Genomic DNA, 25,109 nt, shown 5'->3' with positions numbered 1-25,109 from the left:
AAAGAGCACGGGCGCCTGGTGCCTCGAGCCCGCCTCTGCGGGGCACTCTGCTGCGGGGGACAGTATCTGCCTCATCCTCCTCCCTGGGCGTCTGGCGCACCTCTGCCCCCCCCCCCCCCCCCCGTCTCGAGGGAGGCAGCAGGAGCGGCCCCTGGAGGGAACTGCTCGCCGCCTCACCTGCTCTGGCCAGGACAGGCCCGCTGAGGGGATTGGCGCGCACAGCCCGTGGGAGGGAGCGAGGACCTCACCCTGAAACGGCTGACTCGCCTTCTGAGTCACTCGGGGAGCTGGGAGTTCGTTACACTTCTGCTTTTCGGACTCGGCCGGTTTCTTCGGTGTTTTTTTTTTTTTAAGTCAGACTAGGCAAAGGCGGAGGCTTCGCCTCTTTTCGGAGCCCTCTTTCTGCAGGAGTTTACCTTCCCGTCAAAACATACCCTCTCTCAGGGCAGCAGCGAGAGGGTTTCGGTGGATATTTATTCGTGTACCTGGACATGGCCGCGGGGACAAGAGCCGGCAGACTCTGAGGTATGTGACTGGGCTTCGGGGTGGGGGCAGGGGGCGGCGAGGGGGGAGCGCTGTGAGTGCGCACAGGATGAGCGGGGGCTGCTTCGCTACAGAGCCCGGCTGTCAGCAGAGCAGCAGGACACCTTTTTTTTTTTTAAACTACGGATCTGAGCAGTTTGTCTTGTTGGAAAGTGTATTGTAATTTCTGAAATGAATTCTAGGTGAGCCAACTGAGGGGGGCGCGAGGGGAGGGGTGACATGCCTGCCCGTTAGCACATTGGGGGTCGTGCCCTTTCAATTATTAAAACAGCCCCTGACATCATCTCGAAAAGCGTGGGACTTAAAGTACTGTTTTGTACATGTTGTTGAAAGATAGCATATTTCTATTATGGGAGTATCTGCCCTACTTTAGTCTACCCCCCCCCCCCCCCCGCACCCGCCCCTCCTTCGCACAATGTTTGTGTTTTGTTTGCCGTCTATGGTGCTGGCGATTTTAGGTCATCTTTGGTCAGAGATGCTTGCGGTGCGACAAGTCTGGCTTGGCCAGGGGCCGAGCTTCAGTGTGAAGTGTAAAGGATGCGCAGTGTGCACGCAGGAAGCTCTCACGAGTGGCACTGGGGCAGCGTTTTCTACCCGTGTTAATATTTGACAGTTTACTGCCCTCCGTTGATGTCCCTTAACCCTGTGTTCAGTCATGGGTGTGTGTCTGGCGCAGGGGCGGGTGTGGCTGACCACAAAGTAGTGTGACGTGGCCAGGAGCTGTACATGTATCCGACAATAAGTGGTTCCACCCCCCTCCACACTCGCAGGCACATCAGTTCTAGCCGAGGAGTCCACGGGTAACACGACGGTCACATTTGGCTGCGACAGTCGTTATTCTACTGCAGCAGCACTACAATGGAAATGGCGGGGTACGCCATCATTTTCATGCAGAGAGCCCCTCTTCAATCACACAGTAAATACGCTGTGTGAAGGGGTCTTGAGGAAGGTGGCATGGGGTGCACCTTGTGTACATAGATACACACCAACGTGCACAGTTGCATACGAGCCTTCAGTGATAGGCCATGTGTTGTAGAACTTTTTTACTGCGCCAACTCACCGCCATGGAGGCCTCAGAGCGCCAAGGCTTGTCCGAGGGTTGGCCATGGGTTTCTTGTTCGATCTCTGAAAGAGGAGGTTTAGACTGAGCGCTGGTGGGCTGGGGAGGGAAGGAAGCGGGGATGAAATATCAAGTGGAGAGTATTTGAAAAAGAGTGTTGGTCTAGTTACACACGGGTCCTATGTAGCATGAGAATTGTGATGTGTTTTAAGTGTCAGCAGAAAGCCTGAATGCCGATTATTGTAACTGCTCCCGAGTAAAAATACTGCATTAGGTGTGGGAGGGTCCCGAGATGTGCTCAAGCAGACCATGTAGTTAAGAAAGCCCAATTGCCCTGGATATATATGTCCCAAATACTCCAAGGGTTTAAACTCCAGAATCTTAGTTCTGGGGTTGACAACTCTGAGGACCACAGATGGATGCTCTATTCATGTCCGCATCTCGGGGAGGGGAAAAGGAAAGTGCAGTACCGAGACTGTGGTTTTTAACACTTGAAGAGAGTTCAGGCGCGGTTTGCTGTGTCAGTGACTGCTTAGCGTGGTCATCCCAGTGCCGTGTCCCCCCTCCTCCATTGACCTGGCCCCTCCTGCCCACTCCCTCCTCCCCGCACAGGTAATGCATTGAACACCAGAAATAACACATCAGACACTGGGCCTCATTACGACCCTGGCGGAGTGGGTTTACGCCAGCGTTATTCGCGGCGGACCCGTCCGCCCTACTACGAGTTCCCGTAGCGCCATGGAGCGTTTTCCACCTGGTTTTTCCGGGCGGAGAAATCCATGGCGCTACGGGACCTTGTTGTTAATTACGCCACCGTATTTTACGGTGGCGTAATTAACGCCTTCCCCACTCCCATTATACCCTATGGGGCAAAAATGGGAATGGGGAAGGGTAAAATGGGGGATGGGGATTTACCGCCCCGCCAAGGTCGGAATGGGGCGGAAAATCCGCCAACCCCCATGGCGCTATCGGCAGCTTTCCGCCGTGCTCCATGGTGCATTTTGCACCACGATTTCCGCCAGGGTCGTAATGAGGGCCCACTATGTAAAGTTGGAAGAGTTAAATGCCTCAGCAGCTTTATTTGCATAAAGTCTTGGAGTTATCTTACAGGCGATCCGTAATTCACCACACCACAGGTTCTTCTACTCCGTGTGAAGTTACCTAGGTACGCCCCCCGTCGGCGTCAGGTGGACGCCTCCGCTGGAGCCCGGCCCTTGCTATCAACTTCTCTCTACCCCCTGGCCATACAATGTTTCGTTTTTTCATGCTTCATACTTCATACTTTGTCCCCCCATTTGCTCTAAGGACCGGTGGGTAGCCCCGCCCGACACACCTCAATGTGTCCAATGTCCGCTTCTATCTAAAACAGGCAGCCCCTTGGTGCCTCGCTAATAGCAGGTTCCTATACAGACACCACCGACAGTGTCCCAATGCAACTCATACCCCACATACATTACACATGGGCCGACACCGCCCTCCGGTGCCGACTCACACCTTTCTCCCTGCCTATACAGTCATCGCTTGGTGATGTCCAGCTATCCTAGCGCACCATTCTACACTAACCAGCCTCCCATCCCTTACTGTGCCGCTTCTGCTGCAAGCCTCTCGCCCCAACTGATCCAGCCCCAGGTGTCCTCCTTGCGCCTTGCAGTCCCCCGGCCAGAGCTTCGCCGGGCCCCATACTCCCCCTGCGCCCTCTCTCCCCAAGCCTCCCTACCGGATCTAGCCCAGAGCCCCCCACCCCTGTCCTCCTCCATGATCCCTAACCCTGACCATTCCTATCTGTGGCTTGCTCGTCCCCTCTCCTGTCCCCAGGATTCTATGCCTCGGGCCACCCCCCCTCCCCCAGCACAGCCTCGGCCCTCTCGTCCCCCTAAAGGCCGGCTTCCCCAGCCCAGGTCTGCCGTCCCCCCCGTCACTAACCTCCCCCATCCTTGATCATTGCCTGCCCCCCCTTCCCTCCTAAACCTTGAGTCCCCCTCTTCTGCTTCCTCGGGTCGCCTTCTTGCCCTGTCTTAGGCTCCCCCACCTCGCCCTCGTGTCTCCCTCCTTCCGTAAAGACTTCCCCCTACTGTTTGTCTGTTAATGTTACCTGAGCCCCCGTAGTCTCCTCTTGCTTCCCCTCCGACCGACTTCCCTTGAAGACCTTTGTTGTAGGTTTGTGTTTATTCCTTTTCCCCCCCACCCCCTGCAATTGTGGGTTGGAATTGGCTTCCAAGTCCCCTAAACCCCTCCCCTTTTTCCCCAGGGCCTCCCCTGAGTCTAGAACTCTTAGGGCGCCATAAGATCTAATCTGTTGGCTGATCATTCCCCTTATGGGCCTGTCAGTGCTTTGCTATAGGGATTGACCTGTGACTCCTCCAAGACACTCTGCTGGCTGCCGGCGGCGGAGAGTTCCCCCCCAGCCTGCACAGGGCACTCTCTTTCCTGCGCTCCTCTGCCCCGGGTCGCCCTTGGCCTTCCACCCCTGGTTGCCATTGTCGGGTTGACGACCTAGGCGAGGTTGGTTCGTAACTGTGAGGGGGTAGAAAACTTACACCGGTCGGCAAATCCCTAATTTCGTTCTTGCAGAGAAAGGATTAAAGAGCTCTGTATTGATTATTATATAATGCTTGATTTTGAAACTTCATCTTAGAGCAACCCTAACTTAAATTTGTGATGTCCTTACGTAGAGTTTGTTTGCAACTTGATTATCTTCCCTACCATGTGTACTTATAGTGGATTGGAACTTATTTCCAGTGAATTCCAGTGAGTACTCTACTGCCCCCTTCCAGGAGATGACCATTCCATTAAACCGTACTTTACACCTGTGGCACATTTCGCGGTGTCTGGTTCTGTACCCCTTAATATTGTGCCCCACTTTCTCCCTGTTTCACTGGACCGAGCACCCCACTCCCCAGCAACTCTCTGCTCGGGGTGAGGGGGCTCGAAGCGAATGTGTGGTGCTCCGTGTGGTCTTGCATCCAACCGGGGCAAAGCGTCCGCCAACCGTGGTGTAAACAGCACGCACAGCTCCATTGGCATCCCAGCATGGGCGGAGACCAAGGACCGAGGCATCTGGACACCATGCATGATCCCGAAATGTCAACCCGCCGAGTACAACGGCCTATCCACTGCGAGCGCAGCATACTGTTCACCGATATAAGGACAGTATATATTATATATATATATATATATATATATATATATATAAAAATATGCAATTCCCATCACATGCGACTTGCATATACGCATCCGAACCCATGAGATGATGCCCAGGTTGACGTTCACGGGTGATCCAATAGCATACCTGCTCAACCCCCCACTCAGGTAGGGTGTTTCCCTCCATGGGCCCCGTTTCCTAGGCAACCGCCCATGCACCTGCTTGTCATCTCTGCTTTGACCCAACCCTGGACTCGTCTGCTGCGCTGCCCTTATCCGGCGAGGAAGGAACCGAGGGATAATGGACGAGTTTTTGGAAGACCCGCCTCTTTATAGGGCCTTCCTCTCCCTCTGTTCCCTGCCCTGCCCCTCATTCTCCGCGCTCCTTGTTTCTTCCGGGGGCGAGCTTTCCTGTTCCTCCGTACCCCGCCCCCTGACGTGCCTGAGGAGGGGGGAGGAGGCCGACTGGGCAGCCCCCACTAAGGGGCGGCACCCGCCATGCCACCTTCGTTGGCGCGTTCGCCCGCCATTGTCATGGGACTCAGTCTTATATTGAATTCCCTCCTGCTTATAGCCGGGAAGAGAGGGGAGGTTCTGGTAAATCAGCTGAATGAAGGAGGTGTCAGAGGCAGGAATTGGCTGTGTGCAGAATGAGGGATGGGGATACAAAAGCAGAGTTCGACAAAAAAGATCTCCCCCAGCCCGAGCCATACCAGGTGGCTATACCAGATTGGCCTCTCGTAGAGAAAGGAGACTAAGTTGCCATTGTATGTGGTGAAATAGTAGATAAACCACTGCAATAGAGTATATGAGACAGTTAAATTAGAGATACAGTTGTAAAATAAAGCATGCCATGCTAGCTAGGCCAAAGGAGACATTCAACATTAAGGACAGAACTATAGGAGGACAACAGTTCATTATATTGAGCCTCCAGGAAAGTTTGTCATGAAATTAATTGTTTTGCGACATAAAACACATTTTGCAGTAAGAAATTATATTCTTTGGAGCATTTTTACAGACAATTATTTTTGGCTGTTGAATGTGAGAGAACCAGGGTGTAAGAGCCAGGATTTAAGAAAGAGACAGTATGAAAGAGTCCCAGATGTGCCAGGCTTGCCAGAAAAGTGCATGTTTTGTTCTACCTTTTTTGTTTGGCATGCGTGTCTATTTTAAATTAACTTCAGTGGTTGTTATCACTTTTAATGATGCAAATATTCCCCTTCTATGTTGTCCAACCCCTAAGCCACACCACACTCATCACTCTCACCAATTGTCCATCAGAATTTACACACTCAAATCTCTCACTCTGCCAGTCAAACACACCCCTTTGGACTCCCGTTCATCTTGCATTCTCTAGTCCTTCGTTTGTTTTCTCAGTATCTCTTTGCCCCATTCTCCTGCTGGCTTCCCCAATGTCCAGTTCCTTCTGTATCTCACATCCTGTCTCACAATCAATTGCGGTCTCCCTCCTATCCTCTCTCCCAATCTGCTGCTCACTTCTTCTTCCCCAGTCACTCCCTCTCTGACCCATTGCTCAATTTCTGGCCCATCGCTCCCTCCTTGACCTCTGCTCCAGTGCTCCCCATTTGGCCCATCACTCCCTCACTGGCCTCTGCCCCAACACGCCTTCTGTGGCCTCTGCCCACTGCTCCCTTGCTGGCTTCTGGGCCACGACTCCCTGTCTGCCCTCTGGCCCACCGCTTGTTCTCTGATCGAACACTCCCTCGGTGGCCCACCACTCACTCACTGGTCTCTTTCCCATGCTACCTCTCTAACCCACCATGCCCTTTCTAATCCACTGCTCCCTCTCTGGAGCCTGGCCCAGTGTTCCCTGTCTGACACACCGCTCCCTCTCTGGCCCTTTGCCCATTGCTCTCCGTGTGACCCACCACTCCCTCATTGGCCTATCTCTCTCTCTATGGCCCACAGCTTCCTGTCTGACCCATCTCTCCCTTACTGGCCCACTGCCCTCTATCTGGCCTCTTGCCAATCATTCTCTCTCTTACCCACTGCTCCCTCTCGGGCCCATTACTCCTACTCTGGCCCAATGCTCATCATTCCCTCTCTGGCCCACTGCTCCCTCTCTGGCCCACTGCTCCCTCTCTGGCCCACTGCTTCCTCACTGGCCCATTGCTTCCTCACTGGCCTCTGGACCAGTGCTCATCACCCACTTTGGCCCCCGATTCCCTCTCTGGCCCACTGCTTCCTCACTGACCCACTGCTTCCTCACTGGCTCACTGCTCCCTCACTGGCTCACTGCTCCCTCTCTCCCTTTCTTCCCCCTCTTAACATGACTTTCTTTTTTTTTTAAACTGCAGATTTTAGTGTTTGCAGACATGGCTATTTTCCTGTGTATCTTTGCAAAAACTGACATTTTGTGTTTTTTCTAAAAGGCCGATTTCGCAGATTTTGTTTTGGCAATCATGAAATCACTATAAGCTGGCGGGCACCTTAAGCACGGGCTTTGAGGCCTTCCTGCACTACCTGTTAATAGCTGGCAGCAGGGTAATGTTAGGTTCAGGAATGCTTGTAATGATGTGATGTCATTTAAAACGCGCCTGTACACAGGTGTTTCTAGTGTCTTCCTTTGCATGACAACAATGGGTGATATGGCCATTTTCCTGAACTGAGTGTGCTCACGTGTATTTATTTAGTGGACTGTGGAATGCTACTTGTCACTTTCCTGCTACTTCACAGTCCTTGTTGGCCTTATAAAAAGCTGCATGACATTACAAATAAGACATAACTAAATATGACATAATCTAGCGTAAGATAACGCGTTGTATCATAACATGCTCATATCACTAAACCCCTGTTATGTCCAAAATTTGAAGGAGGTGAGGAGGTAGAGAGAGTGAGAATGCATTGGGGATAACACTCATATCAAGGCAGACAGAAGGTGTACAGCATATAAACAAGAGGGTAAAAAAAGGTTTGAACTTAATTTTTTCAAATGAATGAATAGAAGCCGGTGGGAATGCATTAAAACCTGTAAAAATATAAATGAATCCCTCCAAAACACTCTGAGACCTGGGTAATTTGCCAGCAGCAGTGTAAATGGGGAATTCATCAGAAAATACTTTCAAAACTCAGGTGGGATTACATTCAAACCTTTGGAAGCCCACATTAATTTGCACCAACATTAACCACCCAGACTAAGCATTCTTCAAGCAGAATGGAGAAGGGCATTTGAGTTAATTTGGTCAATAGCCCTCCGATTATCTCTTACCTTCAAGGGGTTTTGCCGAAACAGCCTGGGCGAGCATGTATTCTTTGTCTATAAGAATAGGCCATGTCGGCTAACAGCGCACGCAGTAGAGATCCCTGGCAAGTCACGCCCAGTTCACATCCAATGTATAGGTCAAACACATGACAATTGTCTTTGTTTTTTGAGCTGTGCGATATCAACTGAAGAGGGACAGCTCTCAAGGACGCATACAACCACATACACATGTCAACTACGTTGGTGATTATCAGTGTGGTATAGTCTTACATCCTCGTGATTGGAGCTTTGGGCTATGTTTGGCAAACAGCATACATGTTAGAATGGATGAAAACCCCATTCTACCTGAACTGTGAAAGTAGTATAGTCCATTCCAGCTAAGAAGCCACCCATGTCATAGCGCCACGCAGTAGTCCTATACATAAATATGGAATATTTTTATAAAAGCCAGTAAATAATGTCCTTATTGCAGACTAGTAGGGACATCAATATTCATATCTGTAATAAGAAAATGCCTACCCAACTGTAACAGCTTATTACAGTCGGATTCCGCTGTCAGTACACCCTGCTTGTGCAAGCAAAGAGCAGAATTTCAGCTGCTGCCAGTTCACTCAATTGAAGCCGTGTCTATCCTTTTAGATAGATTTCTTTGAAATACCTTTCTGTAACACCTTACAGACATTAATTGGTAAGGAGATCTTTATGGTGGTATGTTTATTTTGTGCACCACTTGAGCCTAACACAAGAAAGTAAGACTCTATCTGCATGTTATCACTTAATTGAAACCACAAAGCTGCATTAAACCGCTTACCATATTTTCTGCACGAGATTGAGGCGCATATTGGTGTTTTTTTCTCCAAACAGATACTACATCGTTTATACGTATCAACTATATGGATATCTCTTGCATTAGAGTACAAACATGACCAAGTAATAAGGGCTATGATAGTACCCCCTGTAATGTGGTTAGTAGTTGCCGGTTGTCAGCATTATGTAGGAGGGGCAATCCTTAGCTGGAACTGAAGGGAAGTGACACGCGGCCAGAGAGGGGTCGGGGATGTGAGAAATACAGTGAACTGGCAAGACATCCCCATGTCATGTTGTGTGTGTGCAACCGAGGGAAGCCCTCCGCCCCAGTGTACCACGTAGGAAGACACTATTACACGCGTGTCGTGAATATAAATAACCGGAGACGCTCAGATTGGGAATCCGGACATACCCATACCTGTGTTGGAATTCATTTAGCCGCAAAGGTAATCTAAATAAAACAAAACTCTGGTATTACAAAACTCAATAGATGTGGATTACCCAGAATGGGATGATGAATATTTTTCTCACCTTATGTTTTTATAGGCTATTGCAATACTGGTGACTACTCCCATAGACGCATGCCACTCAACGCTGTGGCTACAATACAGAAAATAAATTGTCAGACCACAGTGCATCTGATTTTAAACTGAGAGGTGATATAGAGATACACTAAGGGAGTTTAGTAGTAACAACTCATGGTGACATTTTGCAATCCACTTTTACTGAATGTGCATGGTCAGGTGGTGTCGGGGTGTCATTTCCTCTCAGCTGGGATGCCATATCACTGAATGCACCACTGGAGTCAGCATGGGTAATCTTGACCCACTGGTCCTTAATTTTTCACATCAGACTCTTTTAATAGTTATTTTACACGAACAGATGTTTTATCTCCTTTTCTCCTCTATATGCTCTGTGGCAAGTTGAATGTCCATCTGCTAAACTATTGTTACTAATATATTAAGAATGATATTACCAATGTATGACAAAGGTTTTATTAGATCAGAAATCATATGTCTAGTCTCGATAAAGCCGTCTATGGCGAAACACCAATGGTTGATGGAGGCATAAACACAAGGGGACAGGTACACTATGTTTGATGAAAAGTAAACTTATACTCTTAGATTTAATAAACAAGTCAAAACAGAATACTTATGGTTGAAGTGTCCATTGATGAATAAAATTGAACTGGGCACATTGAATTGGGGGGGGAAGTGTGTGCTCACACGTAGGAAGTACACCACATTGGCAACAATGGTATGACACAGCGGAGCCCCGCAAGCACTTTCCACACATTGGCGGTGTGAGTGGGTATAACCAGGCAAGTGCTCCAAGTCGCACACAGGCGTAAGTGCTTGGCGTAAGACCGTGCGACCAGCCCCACGTGGGGGAGTGTAGCGGCCCAATGCCAAGCAGCAAGGAGAGGGAGCCAGCCCGCTGCCCCTCCTCTGCAAGGCTACACCCCTGGCAAAAGAAAGGCCTGCAGTATGTATGCCACAGGACGGACAGCCCCTGCCCAGCAGAGTGACAGCATTGCAACCAGCGGCGGCCGCGCAGGACCATGCACAGATCATAGCGCACCAGCCCTCCAAGCCAGAAAGGCCTCAGGCGAACTCAGAGTGCTGTCACCTGGTGGTGGAACGAGAGAACACCACAGCGTTCAGTTGGACTAAATAAATAAATGCATAAATAAAAGGCATTTCAGTATTCCACGCCGGCACAAGTGGGGACCAGGAAAGCAAAGGGGGGTGAGTCTTCACGGCAAAAGAAGAGCCTAGCTGACACAGAAGGCCAGCCCTCACAGGTACCACACTTCAACCCATCATCATGACAGAGGATGAGATGCCGGCCACAGTGCCTCTTAGGGCATCAGGGGTGTCCAGAGACAGGAATGAGACTCGGACACAGAGGACTCGTGATTTTTGCTTAGAAACTATTATTTAAATCAAAAGGGTTGGAAAAGGCCTCACTAGCCCTAATCTAGGAGGCATTTCCCTACCTCAACCCAAAATGAAGGGGTCTGTCCTCAAGGGCATGGGTCTTCTTTGAGGTTCTCTTTCACTGTACTCCAATCTCTGTGGGTTTCAGACTCGCAGACCACCTGTTGTACTCTCCTGCCAGGTTCTTTTCCACCCACATGACAATTCCTAATCTCAAAGGCATGGATTTTCCTTGAGATTCTCTGTCACTTTCCTTTGAACATTTAACTTTGCCTGGTATACTTTCCTGCCAGGACTTTTGTACATGCTTTCACACAATTGGCTTGCAGTCTTTTTTTAAACACTTGATTTTGCCGGGTATACTCTCCTGCCAGGACTTGCATGCAATTATCTTTCTTTTTGCTCACTAAGTGATAATTGCCCAGTGTTGGTTTATCAGCTCCTGTCTAGCAAAGTTTGTTTAAATATTGCCTGTTGGATTTACTTTACTTTCGCTTCTTAAACATGGGTCCAGCAACCTGTTTTTCTCACTCTGTCATGCGATGGAGCAAGTGGCGTATCTGGGATCGCTGGAAGACCGGCCGCCATTAGATGTTCCGGCACGTTGTTTTCTCAACGCGCCTTGCCGGTCTAGTCGTTGTAGTCACGTCAGTCCCGGAAGTATTTAGCCTTTCACTTCCGTCTTACTGACGCGTTGCAACGTTAGGCTTCCCTGTGTTGGTAATGCTCGTTTTGTGATTTCCCTTGCAGTTCCTACCGCCATTCTTTCCTCTACCTTCTAGGTTCCCCCTCTCTCTCTCCGTTATTTTTCCGCTTCTCTGGCTGGTTCCCGCTCCTTGTTTCTTTTCGCCATTTTCCTGTGTTTTTCGCTGTTGCCCTTCTCATTGCCTCCCTTACTTACCGTGGATCTCTGTGATTTCTCTGTCTCCTTGCTGTTCGGTCTACTTCCGGATTTCCTCCATCGGACTTGCCTTCCTGAATTCGGAGTCTTCTCATTGGAACTACCTACGACTGCATCTGATCCTGTGTAGGTTTTTTTTATGCCTCTGGCTTTTTCCCCTTAACAGACGTGCACAGGAATCCGTCCACAGCCCACTATTCTAGTGGCACTGCGGCGTCCTTCCGTGGTCGTCCTTATCTTTTAAAAAAAAAGAGAGAAGCCATCCTTGAGGAGCAAGAAGAGGAGAGATTCCAAACCGATTTTTAAAGGTGAGGAGGAAGGGGAAGGAGGGGAGACAGAGTTTATTTCCGAGGAAGAGGACATTACTGAACAGTGTGATGCACACTTCAAAAATACGTTAAACCCTTTACAGGTTTCACCATGCATTTCTCCTTTACTTTCATGGAGCGGCATACATTTTTAGGCAACCCGGTAACCCTTTCGTCTTCCCTGGGCTTACCGGGTGCTTTAAATGTCCCTCATGCCTCTTCATTTCTTCTCCATTCAATTTGTTGGCTCAGCATGCACCCCCTTAGCCGTGTGGTCCTCCTTCATATAGCCACCCCATGGTCAGGATCAGGTAGCGGCTGCCGTCCCATGGCCACATGGGAAGAAGCTACCTCTGGGAAAGAAGTGATAACGTAGTCCGATTCATCACAGGGGTCTTTCAGCCAGCCGAGAGTGAGTCACTGATTCTGCATCTACCCCCAGTATTCGACTTAAAGGACACCAGCAACTTGGGGTCACAATGGTCAAGATGGATACAGGACTTCAAGGTCCACATAGGAGGCATGGGGCTCATAGACGATGAAAGGAAAAATAACACGCAGTCCTTAGCGGTGGGTCCCGCAGTAAGCGATATTGATATTCTTTGCAAATTAATGGACAATCAGAAAGCCTCTTTTGACGACCTGAAAGGAGGTTCTGTCGACATATTTCGATCCACACACAAATGTGAATTGTGAGAAACACGTGTTTCACACGGCCAGACAAGAAAAAGGAGAAACTCTTGACAACTTTGTAATGAGACTGCGCATTAAAATAAAGCACTGTGAGCTTCGCAGGTACTTGAATAATGAAGTACTCCAATCCCAGGCCATTGCCGGGTGCAAGTCTCAGGAGTTCGGAAGAAACTGCTGCAGAAGCAGAGATCAGTCGAGAACATCCTCGCCATGGCACGTACAGAATCCGCCATAGACCAACAAATTGAGAACATGAACAGAGGGACACTACATGTTCTCCAACCCCAACAAAAAAGAGGCAGAAAGTGTAAATAAATTGACACTTTGAACCATCAACCTCACAAAGTGCACCAAACACACCTGTTTCCAATGTGGGTATGAATACCCTCACAAAAGATTTTGCCCTTCGCTTGGTCAAAAATGTGAGTCCTGCAGCGGCGTAGATCCCTTCCGGGCTGTCTGCAATAATAAACCTGTGCTGAGACAAGGGAAAGGATCACCAAGAGAGAGACAGATGTTCATGCGGTTGAACTTAAATAACACAGGAACAAGCAATGAACAAAGGAAATACAGAACTGGAAAAAAGGAGAGCAGCAGATTCTCCACCCGAAGAGAGCGAGGCTCACCCGACAGGCAAGGATACCGGCTCTCCAAGAGGAATGCCAGATATATTGAGGTGCGCTTACCATCTGGCAGTGACTCTTCATCATCCGAAGACGTTCAAAGGAACAAGGGGTATGTGTGGGCGTTGGGCACTGATGCAGCCAAGGAACACAGCCCGACACTGGTGATGCATGTAAGTAATATCACCACCAAATTCTTAATTGACACAGGGGCAACTGTTAACATTCTCAAGTGAGGAAGCATGCAACATTCTTTCACAACCTCGAAAACTATAACCATCCACAATAGACATTTACCTTTACGGGTCCAGTAATCCCATGTCATGCAGAGGAGTGATATTGGCGGTCTGCTCCCACAAGTCAAACTCATCCCATCTCCAACTCCACATACTAAAGACAGAAACTAACAGTGGCTACATACATCCTCTGCTTCAGGACGGCAGTGGACACGCGACTGGTGCATGTCCTCTGCCAAATGATGGTGCACAAATACCTGGCAAAGGATGCAGATGTCGAAAGCGTATTCCCAAATCTATACAAGAGCTTGAGTAAGCTCAGAAATTGCAAGGAAAAATGACTCATCGCCCTAAAGATCAAGCCGGTAGCACAGCACTATTGGGGCATACCGTTTAATGTACAGAAGCAGGTGGAAGAGTAAATCAAGAAATTACTGGGCCAACATACCACTGAACGAGCAACTTGGCCCACACCATGGGTGTCTCCCATAGTACTGCTCCCTAAGAAGGCAGCTGATGTGGCTATACGACTATGCGTAGACATGAGGAGGGCAAATTAAGCAATTCAGAGAGGAGGACTCCATGTGCTGAGAATCACAGACACAATTCACCTCCATCAGGGAGGGACGATATTCTCTAAACTCGACCTTAACAAAGGGCACCACAAGCTGGAAATAGCCCCAGAGTCCCGATACATCACCACATATACAAGGTCATAAGACACGTCCCAAACAGCCTAAATTATTCAGATGACATATTAGCATTTGACAGATCGATAGAGGAACACAACGCCACCCTAAATCGCATGTGCTCAGTGCTGGAAGCAGCCCATCTGATGCTAAATAACTAGTGCAAGTTCCTTTCAGACACATCTTCTCTGAACAAGGCCCTAAATGAAACCCTGAGGCCAGAAAATGTATCTGATTTACTATCTTTCCTGCGGCTGCTCACAGTATCTACAGAATTATACCACCACCAGTGCACCACTCGGAGAACTCAAAAAGCTCAACCAGGGATTCAAATGAACACCGGAGTGTCAAGAGGCGTTCAAAGCTGTTCATCACAACATCACTAAAAAGGAGTTTATGGCATATTTCTATGCTAACAGAACAACAGAGGTGATTGTTGACGCCAGTCAGGTCGGCCTGAGTGCCAGTCAGACACAGTATGACCCAGAAGCCCTTCAATCGGGGTTCATAGTGACATATGCCAGCCGAAGCTTAACCCCTACTGAACAAGCGTATTCTCAGGCTGAAAAAGAAAGTTTAGCAGTCGTATGGGCCTGTGAATACGTTCACCTATTCTTGTATGGGAAGGAATTCACCATTATCACAGACCATGAAGCACTACTAACCAGTTATGGCAATCCGAAGGCCCACACCTTCAAGATTACAAATTCACCAACATACATCGCCCGGGCAAGGACGAAAACCTGTCAGATTACCTGTCTCGACATCCTACGGGGCATGCTAGGGTGGAACCTTCAATAGCAGGCACCTACATTCATTGTGATACATCACATGAAGCTGTTCCCTGTTGACTGGGAGAGATTCAAAAGTGAATCTTAACTGGATCCAGCACTGAACATTATCACCAGCTGTATGGTACAGGGAAAAATTAAACACACAAAATCCCTGGCCGAGGGGATGTACACAGTCTTGGCTGGTGCAGGACGAGCTCAACCTCATGGAGGACCACAGCATCATGAAAGGCTGCAGAATTGTGCTACCCAACTCGTTGCAACAAGAAGTCATTGACCTCGCACACAAAGGACATCGAGGAGTGGTGTCGACCAAAAGATTGCTATGACAAAAAGTCTGGTTCCCGAAACAGGACTCCAGGGTAGAGGAAACTTTACAGAAATGTGCCACCTGTTGCATGATGTAAGGAAGGCATGGCATAAACAGTAAGACAGACACAAGTGACCACAGTTCTAGGGTGTTTTTGAACTTCAAAAAGGGTTTGATAAATGCCTATCTAATCCTAAATCTACAGATTGGCGCAAGCTACGACCATCAAATGATAACGCAGTCCTCGTGGTGTTTTGTCAAAATAAAAGGGCCAATACTAATAAACCTATTGCTAATACTTACCTGTAAATACAAATAATGTGGGGAATAGTGTTACGAAAAAGAAAAGTGTTCACAAAATTATGTCAGGATGTTTAGGCGGTTGGCCTCCCTTCTCCACGTTTTCAGCTTGGGACAAGGCGGTCCACTGGAGCGTAGCACAGTCTCTTGCTTCTTTAGCACGAGATTACAGTTGAATCATTAGCATCAGGGCCTTTGGTGTGCAAGTCTGCTTGCTTGTCAAAGTTTCTTCTCTGAGTGCCTGATGCAACTAAATAAAACAACGTTATTTTCCTCTTTGGATTTTCACAAGTATTTACTTTAGGTGATTCATTATTCACCCCAGATCCCCCTCAGCCGGGCTCAGATCTCTTCAGCACAATGTTTGTCACCTTGTATCCCCCTCATCCAGGCTCAGATTCCTTTAATACAATGCTCTTAGGATATTCTTTTTCGGGTGACTCACGGTTCACCCCGAATCCCCCTCAGATGGGCTCAGATCTCTTTTTTTTTATTAAGCATTTTAGAAATACAGTGCATGTACTATGGACCATTACAGTCAGGTATAAGATTAAAATTACGCTTGAGTCCATAATTGCAGTGCAACCCCTTACCTCCCTCTCCCTACCCCCGGAGACGTGACCGGACATGGATGGCAGCTGTTGGTTGTGGGATTCGGATGGATTGGTGCGTGGCCCTGTGAAGGGCGCATTCGCGGATTACTTGTATGCGTTGAGGAAGGGTGACCATTCCATTTCTCTGCTCGGGGTTAGGTCATGGAGCGCACATGTAATGTTCTCCATCTCGTAGATCTCTCTTGCCTTCTGGGCCTATATTCTTTCTGACGGTAAGGTCTGCGATTTCCACCTCATAGTGAGCCACTCTTGCTGCCAGCAGCAGGAAGTGTGGCATGTGGGGAAGCCGCAGCCATTGGCACCCCTGTCTTCCAGCTCGAATAGAACAAGCCAGGGGTTAGAGTTCCGTTCTACCACTTCTACACTCTTGATCCAGGCCAGGACCTCCTTCCAGAATGCTTGCGCTCTCGGGCAGTACCACCACATGTGCCAGTAGTCTGTTTGCCGCATCCTCTCCAACATAGCATGCTGGACCCTCTGAACATTTTGGATAGGCGTTTGGGGTCATATTGCCACTTCTGAAGGAGCTTTAGGCCATGCAATTTGTATTGGCATGAGTTGTAGGTTTTGTGGTCACACTCGCAAAGGCGTTTCCAGAGATCTTTATGCAAGGGGTGGCCCAGGTCTCTCTCCCATCTCCCCCTGAGGGCTTCGTTCGGGTTTGTGTCACTGTTCAGCAGGGCCTTGTATATTCGGGAGATGAGGCCCTTCGTCGACAAGGCCTCGCTCAGAATCAGGGCCCGTCTTCCCCCCTCCCACCTCGGGTGTTCCATGATATCTAAGGTTTTCTGCATGGCGTCCGTTCCTTGTCTCCCTGTTATAAAGCCGACCTGATCTGGGTGGATCAGGCTTGGCACGATTCGTTCCATACGAGTGGCCATGGCTCTCGTGTAGACCTTTGCATCCGTATTTAAAAGTGATATTGAGCGATATGATTTGCAGTTGGTGGGGTCTTTCCTGCTTTTGGGGATGACTATTATATGTGCTTTTGTGAACGAGGGCGGTGCTAGACCCGACTCTTCAATGTGGTTGAATCATTTGGTCATATGGTGTGCCAGGGCTCTGGCAAATTGCTTGTAAAATCCCATTGTGAAGCCTTCTTCGCCTGGCACCCCTCCCAGTGGTAGCCTGTTTATTGCCGCCTTCCTTTTTGTAAAGCTCCTTGTAGTAATTCGCAAATTGATTAGCTATCTCTCCTGTGGAGGAGGCCCATTCTCCTTCTTCCTTCCTTTTTCATTTAACCCATCTCTTGGCCCTAGCAGCCCTCAACCTTGCGCCCAACATCTTGTCTGCCTTGTCCCCTTTTCCATAAAATTTTTGCTTTAGGAATTTTAGTTTATGTATTGTGTCCCCTACTCCCAGCGCGTTCAAGCCGGCCCTTTTCGGTTTTAGTGTACTCAGGTCCTCCTCCCGGTAAGTCCCCTGGGTGTGTAACCTGTCCTCTATTTTTCAAATTTCTTTGCCCAGTTTCTCCTCCTGTAGCCTCCTCTCCCGCTTCCTCTTGGCTCCCTTTCTTATTAGGGCCCCCCTCCATGTGGTGTTACCTGCTTCCCAGAGTGGGATCCTGTCTACTTCCCCATTGTTGTTGATCTGGAAGTATTCTTCTATTGCAGTGGTGAGTTCCCGGGCGAAGAGCTTGTCTCGCCACAGGTACTCATTGCATCGCCACTTGGTTTCCCCTCTGCTTATGCCTACCTTTTCAAGGTTCACGGTGCCATGTCATGGTCTGACCCAACCCACTGCGCAAATTGTGCTTTCCCTCACTTGCTACTGGTGTTCTTTACTGATTAGAAGGTAGTTAATTCTAGTGAAGGTTGCGTCAACACTAGATAGGAATGTGTATCCATTTTTTTTTAAACGTATCCCGCCTCCGGTGGTGGCCCCTTTTGTTGGGTTCTCGTCATTTGTCTATCCATTAGTAGATCCGACCATGTGTTGAAGTCTCCTCCTATTATGAGCACTCCTCTACATCGTGCCATAGGCCTCCTCATTGAAGGCACTTTGTCCCTGGTTGGGGGTGTATACTAGCGCTAGGGTGAACCAGGTTCCCTCCCAGCTTCCTTGCACCACTAGGAGCCTACCTTTCATCAATGATTGGACCCCGGGGTTCAACAGCCGAACCCGTTTGTGTAATAACAGCCCAACCCCTCCTTTTTTCTGTGCGTTTGAGGCCCAGCATGTTTGTCCCAGTTCCCCTTCCCCTCAGTGGCCTCTCTTCCCCTGCTTTCTGCCTGGTTTTTTGAATGAAGAGAGCAATGAGCGATGCCCTCTCAAATTCCCACACTACCAGTGATATTTTGGTGGGAGAGTTTATTCCTTTGACGTTTAATGAGCCCACCCGCAGGAGGCTGGTTCCTTTTGTCTGCACTATTCTTTCTTCCATTCCTGGGTGGATTCTCTTCTCTTATTACCATCTCATCGGTCCCCCACCCCCGAACCCTATCCATGCTTCCTCGATCTCTCTCTGTCTTCTGGTTGCAACCCTGCCTGTCTCCGTTCCCCCCTCCCTTAGTAACAACTAAGAACAGAACAGAAATAATGAAATGTACCCACGTGTGTAAACCCAACCCGTGATAACATGTGTTGAGACGCCCTCCTTGAACCGAGAGCCACTAGGTTAGCTCCCCTGATGCCAGGGGATATTTCTTTAATGTCCTTCGCCTTTCCCCTTATCTCTTGGGGCCTTTCTTTTTTGTGGAGCTTGTCTTGGCACCCTCTTCCGGGTCAGGGCGGTTTCGATGGAGATGGGAAGCTCAGTTTCACGTACTTCCTACCCACCTTACTTCTTTTGCGCCTTTGGTGGCGCACTTCCATAGGCATTGTCATAGGCCAGTGGGCCCCCTGAGGGCCTGCTGGGCCTCTTGTTTCTGCGTTCTCGGTCAAATGCTGGAAGGCTTGCTTTGATTCCTCCGGTGTGGTGACCCTATATTCTTCTCCCTTGAACTCAAATGTCAATGCGAAGGGGTACCCCCACCTGTACCGTATCTTTCTCTGTTAGCCATGTAGTTAGCGGCCTACATTCACTCCTACGTCCTAGGGTGAAGCCTGACAGGTCTTGGATAATTTTTACCCTGATATTCAATTTCTTGGGCCTGTTTTGCCCTGAGATGAACTTCAGTTTTTTCTTTATATTGCCAGAATTTCACCACCATGGAGTGTGTGTGGGCCGCCGCTGAACGCTCTCCCTCCTCTGTGGGCTCTTTCAATCTGCACTTTCTTCCCACCTTCCACTTGAAACAGGAGGTTCACAATGTCCTGTGCTTTCTTTTCAACCTGGGCCGGTGTCTCTCCTTCAGTCTCCTCTGGGCCTATTATTCGTATGTTCGATCTCCGTTCTCTGTTTTCCAGGTCTCTAGTTTCAGGGTGAGTTCTTCCTCTCTCAGCAGAATGTCTGTCATCCTTGCGTTCAATTTCATTTCAACGAGGTCCACATTGACCTGGTTGTGCTCCCAGTTCTCCACCTCCCCCTCTAGTTTCTCTAGTTTTCCTCGCAGTTCAGAAATGGAAGTTTGAATGTCTGTGTGCAGGGCTCTTATTTCGGCCATTAACCCTGCTATATCCTCCTTCATGGATGCAATGGTCATATTGAGATCCGGGTTAGGGGGGCCTCTTCTCTCCTGAATTGTAGCACTTCCAGACCCCTTGGACGGAGGCCCAGTGCTGGCCGCCTCTCTTTCTTGTGAGCCTATGTTGGTGCTTGGTTTGTTCTCCCCCAGAAGTTTGCCGCTGGGCTGTACCTGATGCTCCGGGCCTTGCTTCTCTAAGCATTGCTAATGGCCCTCAGACAAAAGGGAATCTAGCATTTCCTCTTTGGCGTTCCCCGTGTGGGAAACTACCACTTGGCATTCCTATTCCGCGGTGCTTACTCCGGGGGTGGTTGTGTTGTCCCCCCGTCCTGTACGTCTCAGCTATTATGCTTGGCGGGCCCCCCCTCGAGCACCTGTTTTCCACCAGAATTGATCACTGCTCTGCCGGGGAACTGCACCACTTTCAGTGTCCCTCAGCCCTTCCTGACTTCTAGTCCCTCCTCTCTCTGCCCTCGCTCCTTGCGCTCTGTCTTTGTGGCTGGGCACCCAGGTGGGCTTCCTCTTCGAGTCCCACTGCTCTCAGTGTGAGGGTTGGTCCCCTAGTGGAGTCCTCCCTGTTTTCCTGCTGGCAGCTTGTTGTTATGGTGCCCTTTGGGGTGCATTCTGCTGTTTCCACTTTGCCCATCAGAGGTATGCCTCTCTCTTGCTGCAGCTCTAGTGAGTTCTGCTCAGCCGGGTGCTTTGGTTGTCCTTTGACGTTCCCCGCTTGGCGGATGTACAGTGTGGGGGGTCCAGTTCCCTGTCCTTCCCCTTATGGCTCCAGTGGGGAAGGATGTTGTTTTTATTTGTAGGGGGCGTTAATTCTGATCTCTCTCTTCTGGCACTTGTGTGTGGAGCCCACTCTGTGCAGGCTGCGTGCGGGGCCCTGTGCAGGCGAAGGCACCTCCCCCACCTGTTCCGCAAGGATCAATGCACGCGGGGCACCAGAGCGCCTCTCACGTTTTTGTCGTGCTTTTGATTGCCTCCACACGGTCTCTTGACAGCCGCTTCCCCTTTCTGCTTCTTATCTGCTCTGCGTTCGCCGATCCGGGAAGTGCTGTGAGAGGGCTCGACCCTGCCTCCTCACCTTTTGTGTTGTCTGCGCCTCTCCGGTCCCATCATCTTGAGCGGAGCACTCTCCCCACCTCTCTTCTGCATCCTGCTCGCCGCGGGCTGCTGACACCTGCCCGCCGCTCACAGCGCTGCTGGATCTTCTCTGCTGGGGTCCTGTTGATTGTTCTCCTGCTCTGCCCGGGGTCCAGACCTCCGCACTTCCTCCTGGGACTGCACAGCCGGCTGCTTCGCTGTTGGGGCCCTGCGGTTCTTCCTTCCACCTCTGGCGGAGACCTTCACCTTCCGGGCTGAGACAGCGCACCTCCACCTTCTCGTTTCACGCTCGAGTCGGCTTGCTGGCTTCGCCCAGGCCGTGGCGCAAACTAATACGATTTTGCAGCCTTTCTCTACTACTCCTCTCAATTTGCTGGGCGTGTTGTGTTCTACGGTGCCTCTGGTTACTTCACCTCTTGTTTCACCGCTTTAGGGGCTTCAGGAATGCTCTAATTCATCTTGTGGATCCCCTTGGCTTTTGGAGCTTAGCTTCAGGCAGCCATTGCCATCTGCGCACCCTAGTGGTCTCCTTAACACAATTAGTCTCCCTCGGTCAGGCTCAGACCAATTTCAATTTACTTCAAGTATCAGACTTTCGAATGTGCACAGGGTTTGGCTTGACCGGTTGCCGGACCACTTGGATTTCACAATTCCTTTCCTTTTAACATGTATCACCTGAAGTGTCCCAATACAATGGTCAGGCAAGGTCAGGCAATTACCGACCATCACACACACCTGACATCCATTAAGCTTCCCCACACGGATAAAACGCAGGGCACGGCACACTCTGAACGAGGCAAAGCACACGAGGAAACATCAGTTCCAAGATGGCAGTTTAACGAGAGACGATGGACTGCAAAACAGAAGGGGATCGCAAGGAGGGAAGTTCCCTTTGAATAAGGAACCATTACTCTCGCAAAATCTCGAACGGAAAGCGTAGGACCAGGAAGGCAAGCTGAAAAATCCTGCATTGTGTGTCTGAGGTACCCGGGTCCCTCCCGCGTCAGTAATCAAGGCGGGGATAATCTCCAGCCACTGTGGTACTGTCTTTGGCTCCAAGAACAAAGCCGGCTCAGTGAAAGCAACACAGCCGGTGAGTTGGTAAGACTGATACAAGACCAGTCTGTGTTGAAGCCATGGTTGAAAGCGGCAACATTATATGGCGAGCGCTGGAACAAACATTGTTAAAAATGCATGTGATAAGAAGCGCGAGTAAAGCTGAGCTGCAGATGAGTGATTGAACTTTGAAATTAAGATACAATACATTTTACAGAGTGGTCCACCACTGCGTGTGTGCTCATTCGAAGGTCTCTGTAAGAGAAGCAAAGATTTGTAAATCGAAGTGCTCCTGCGACGGGTCAATCAAAATTATGTGCACAATTGAAAGTCTTCGATGTTGATACAGTAAGGAAAGTTTATGGCAAAGTAGATAACTTTGGTGCGAGCCCGGCAGAGGGAGATCAGTTGGAAGCTTTGTGTTAAAACAAGTTTGTGTCAAAATGAATCTGAGCCCCGTGGAGGGGGATCCGGGGTGAATAGTGTAACACCCGAGAAATTGGATACGTGAAAATCCTGAGAACATTGTGTTAAAGTGGATTGAGCCCGGAAGCGGGGATCCGAGGTGAATAGTGAAAATCCTAAGTAACTTGTGTACATCCGAAATACTGAAAGGAAAGGAACTTTGTTTGTTTTTTCGCATCAGGCCCTCTGAAGTAAGAGACTTTGAATGATAAAGAGACTTTGGCACAGAAGGCCCCGATATTGAGATCTGTACTGCATCCTCGTGCTAGAGAAGCCAGAGATTGTGCTAAGCTCAAGTGCGCTGCCTGGTCCGTGCTGAAAACGTGGGGAAGGGAAGCCAACGGCTTGAATATCCTCACATATAATTTCTTGAACACTTTTCTTTTGCCTTACATTGGTTCCCACACTATTTGTACTTAGAAGTAAGGATTGGCAATACGTTTATTAGTATAGGCCCTTTTATATTGACAAGACACCACTAGGACTGTTATTATTTTTTGATGGTTGTAGCTTGCTCCATCTTTAGATTTAGAATTAGGTAGCCATTTTTCTAACCCGATTGAAGTTCAGTAACCACCACTGAACTGTGGTCACTTGTGTCTGTCTTACTGTTGATACCATGCCTTCCTTACAGGAGCCAAAGAGGCTGACATACAAGTGGGAGATCAGGTGGTAGTTCGAAAACCCCGGCATAGAGAAGAAAACCCTGCATTTGCATCTGAACTTCTTATATTGACAGACAATAAAAGGCACTATGTTCTCAGCGGGAAGTGGATACCGTAAGGCGATAACGCGAAATGTCACATTTCAGGAAATGTTCAAGTAAAGAAGTGTAACCCTGGTTCTCCACCAGGCATATCAGAGTGGATAGAACTCTGAGGACTCGTATCTAGGGGATGGCAAAGCATCGGATGAAGAGTGGGAGACCGTCGTACCGAACAGTGGTCGAGAGGTCTAGGAGCAGAGGTGTGAGGGACGCCCAGTAAGCTCCTGTGTAAAACCCCAAAGACTGACTGGAGATGGGGTAACCTGGTTGGATTTCTTTGTTAAAAGGGGGAGATGTAATGGCATTAGTCGTTGCCCGTTGGCATCGTTATGTGGGAGGGGCAATCCTTAGTTAGAGTTGAAGGGTAGGGACGTTCGCTAGGGAGGGTATAGGGATGTTCGGGGAGTTATGAGAAATAAACTGGCAAGACATCCCCTGGTCCGTGTTGTGTATGTGTGAAGGCGAGAGAGGCCCTTTGCCCCGATGTACCATGTAAGAAGGACACCACACCCCCTACTCTATATAAAAAGGATATTGCAAGTCACCTTGTAGTTCTATGACCTTATAAAGGAACTCAACCTTTGGACACGTTCCTCTATGTGGTCATAAAACGTCTCTGTGACTTGCAATATCCATATATCGTACATAAGGCAGTACCCTGGTACCCCTCCCCCCGCCCTATATATATATATATATATATATATATATATATATATATATATATATATATATATATATATATATATATATATATATATATATATATATACACACACACACACACACACACTTAACTTTCCACATCTGAGCTGAGGCCTTGTGAAAGATGGGGTGTGGGCTGGAGAGTCTGTGGCATTGCGGTGGGTTGTACAGTGCTACAGTGTACGGGCGTCACTCGGCAACCGCAGGGTACACAAACTTTACAAGGTTCGCGGGGCGGCTTCACTGCTGCAGACGAGCGGTGGGGGAACCTACAGGCAGTAGGTGGAACGACCACCCTCGCTCCTTCCCTCGCCCTGCAGCTACATGCTTTGCAGTGTCACTCTACCCAATATGGGAAACCTACCCTCCATCGTAATCCAGACCAGAGATTTGGGACCAGGATATCTTGGATTTAAACATATGCAATGGCCAAGACTCCAAGAATTCATATGAGTGACAACATTGAAAACAGAATCGAGTTTTATAAGGAACAATATGCACCAGGCCCTGAAGACGGATTATATCCGAAACGCGTCGGAGCCTATTAGTGTCAGACTACAGACTTTGAATGTTTACAGAAATGTGAGTATACCTTTGTGTGACAACAACACAACCACGTACTTTACCACTGTATTTTAAGTGGACTATGTATTAATTTTGAACTGGGAAATCGTGATGTCAATGGTGTATTAGAATTGACCTTTATTAACTATTATGTATACTAAAAAATGAAAATTGAAACCAGTGGAGTGTCTTTTCATATACTTACAGTTGTTCGCAATTTATTGCTAAAAACGAAATGATTATTCAATAAACATATTGAATGCGATTACTTGATTCATGTAATATTAACACTGGTTATGTGGATTTGTTGTCCCAGAAAACCTTTGTAAGAGTTACCACCGGATTTCTATCCTCATAAGAGTGCGCTAGTGGGTCTCCTGTTAGCGATTAAAAAGGTTTTGTTTCACTTTTGTTCCCCATTACAATCTTGGGTGGCCCTTGGACTGTTTGACCCATACGCACCAGAAATAATTTAATGTATGTACCTACAGTTAAGAGATGAATAGGTGCATCTTGCACTCCTATTAATGACCACAATTTAACTTGTCGCGCCCCCCTACCCACTTGTTCATTTTTTTGTACAGTGCTCCGCCCAGCACGGTATGGTGCTTAAGCCTACAATTCCAGTGTGGATTAAGAGAAATAGGGGGTTTTCGGTGCTGGACTGATACTGGGGAGAGACAGAATGTTGTGCGTAGGAAGGC

The 25,109-nt window shown here is 48.8% G+C and overlaps 1 protein-coding gene across 1 annotated transcript in view; it reads left to right on the top strand.

The window, feature by feature from the left end:
* Positions 1-242: 242 nt before the first annotated feature.
* LOC138481152 (ETS-related transcription factor Elf-1-like) overlaps positions 243-25,109 on the top strand; it is a 621,807-nt gene continuing 596,940 nt past the window's right edge. Inside the window, exon 1 of the mRNA XM_069613090.1 lies at positions 243-525. The gene's annotated coding sequence lies outside the window, so the exon portion shown is untranslated. The remainder of the gene's footprint in view (positions 526-25,109) is intronic.

This window comes from Ambystoma mexicanum, chromosome 5p (assembly GCF_040938575.1).
Source record: "Ambystoma mexicanum isolate Mex_15411 chromosome 5p, UKY_AmexF1_1, whole genome shotgun sequence".
Taxonomy (NCBI): domain Eukaryota; kingdom Metazoa; phylum Chordata; class Amphibia; order Caudata; family Ambystomatidae; genus Ambystoma; species Ambystoma mexicanum.
Note: the sequence above shows the minus strand (reverse complement) of the source record. Positions and strands in the feature narration are given on the sequence as shown.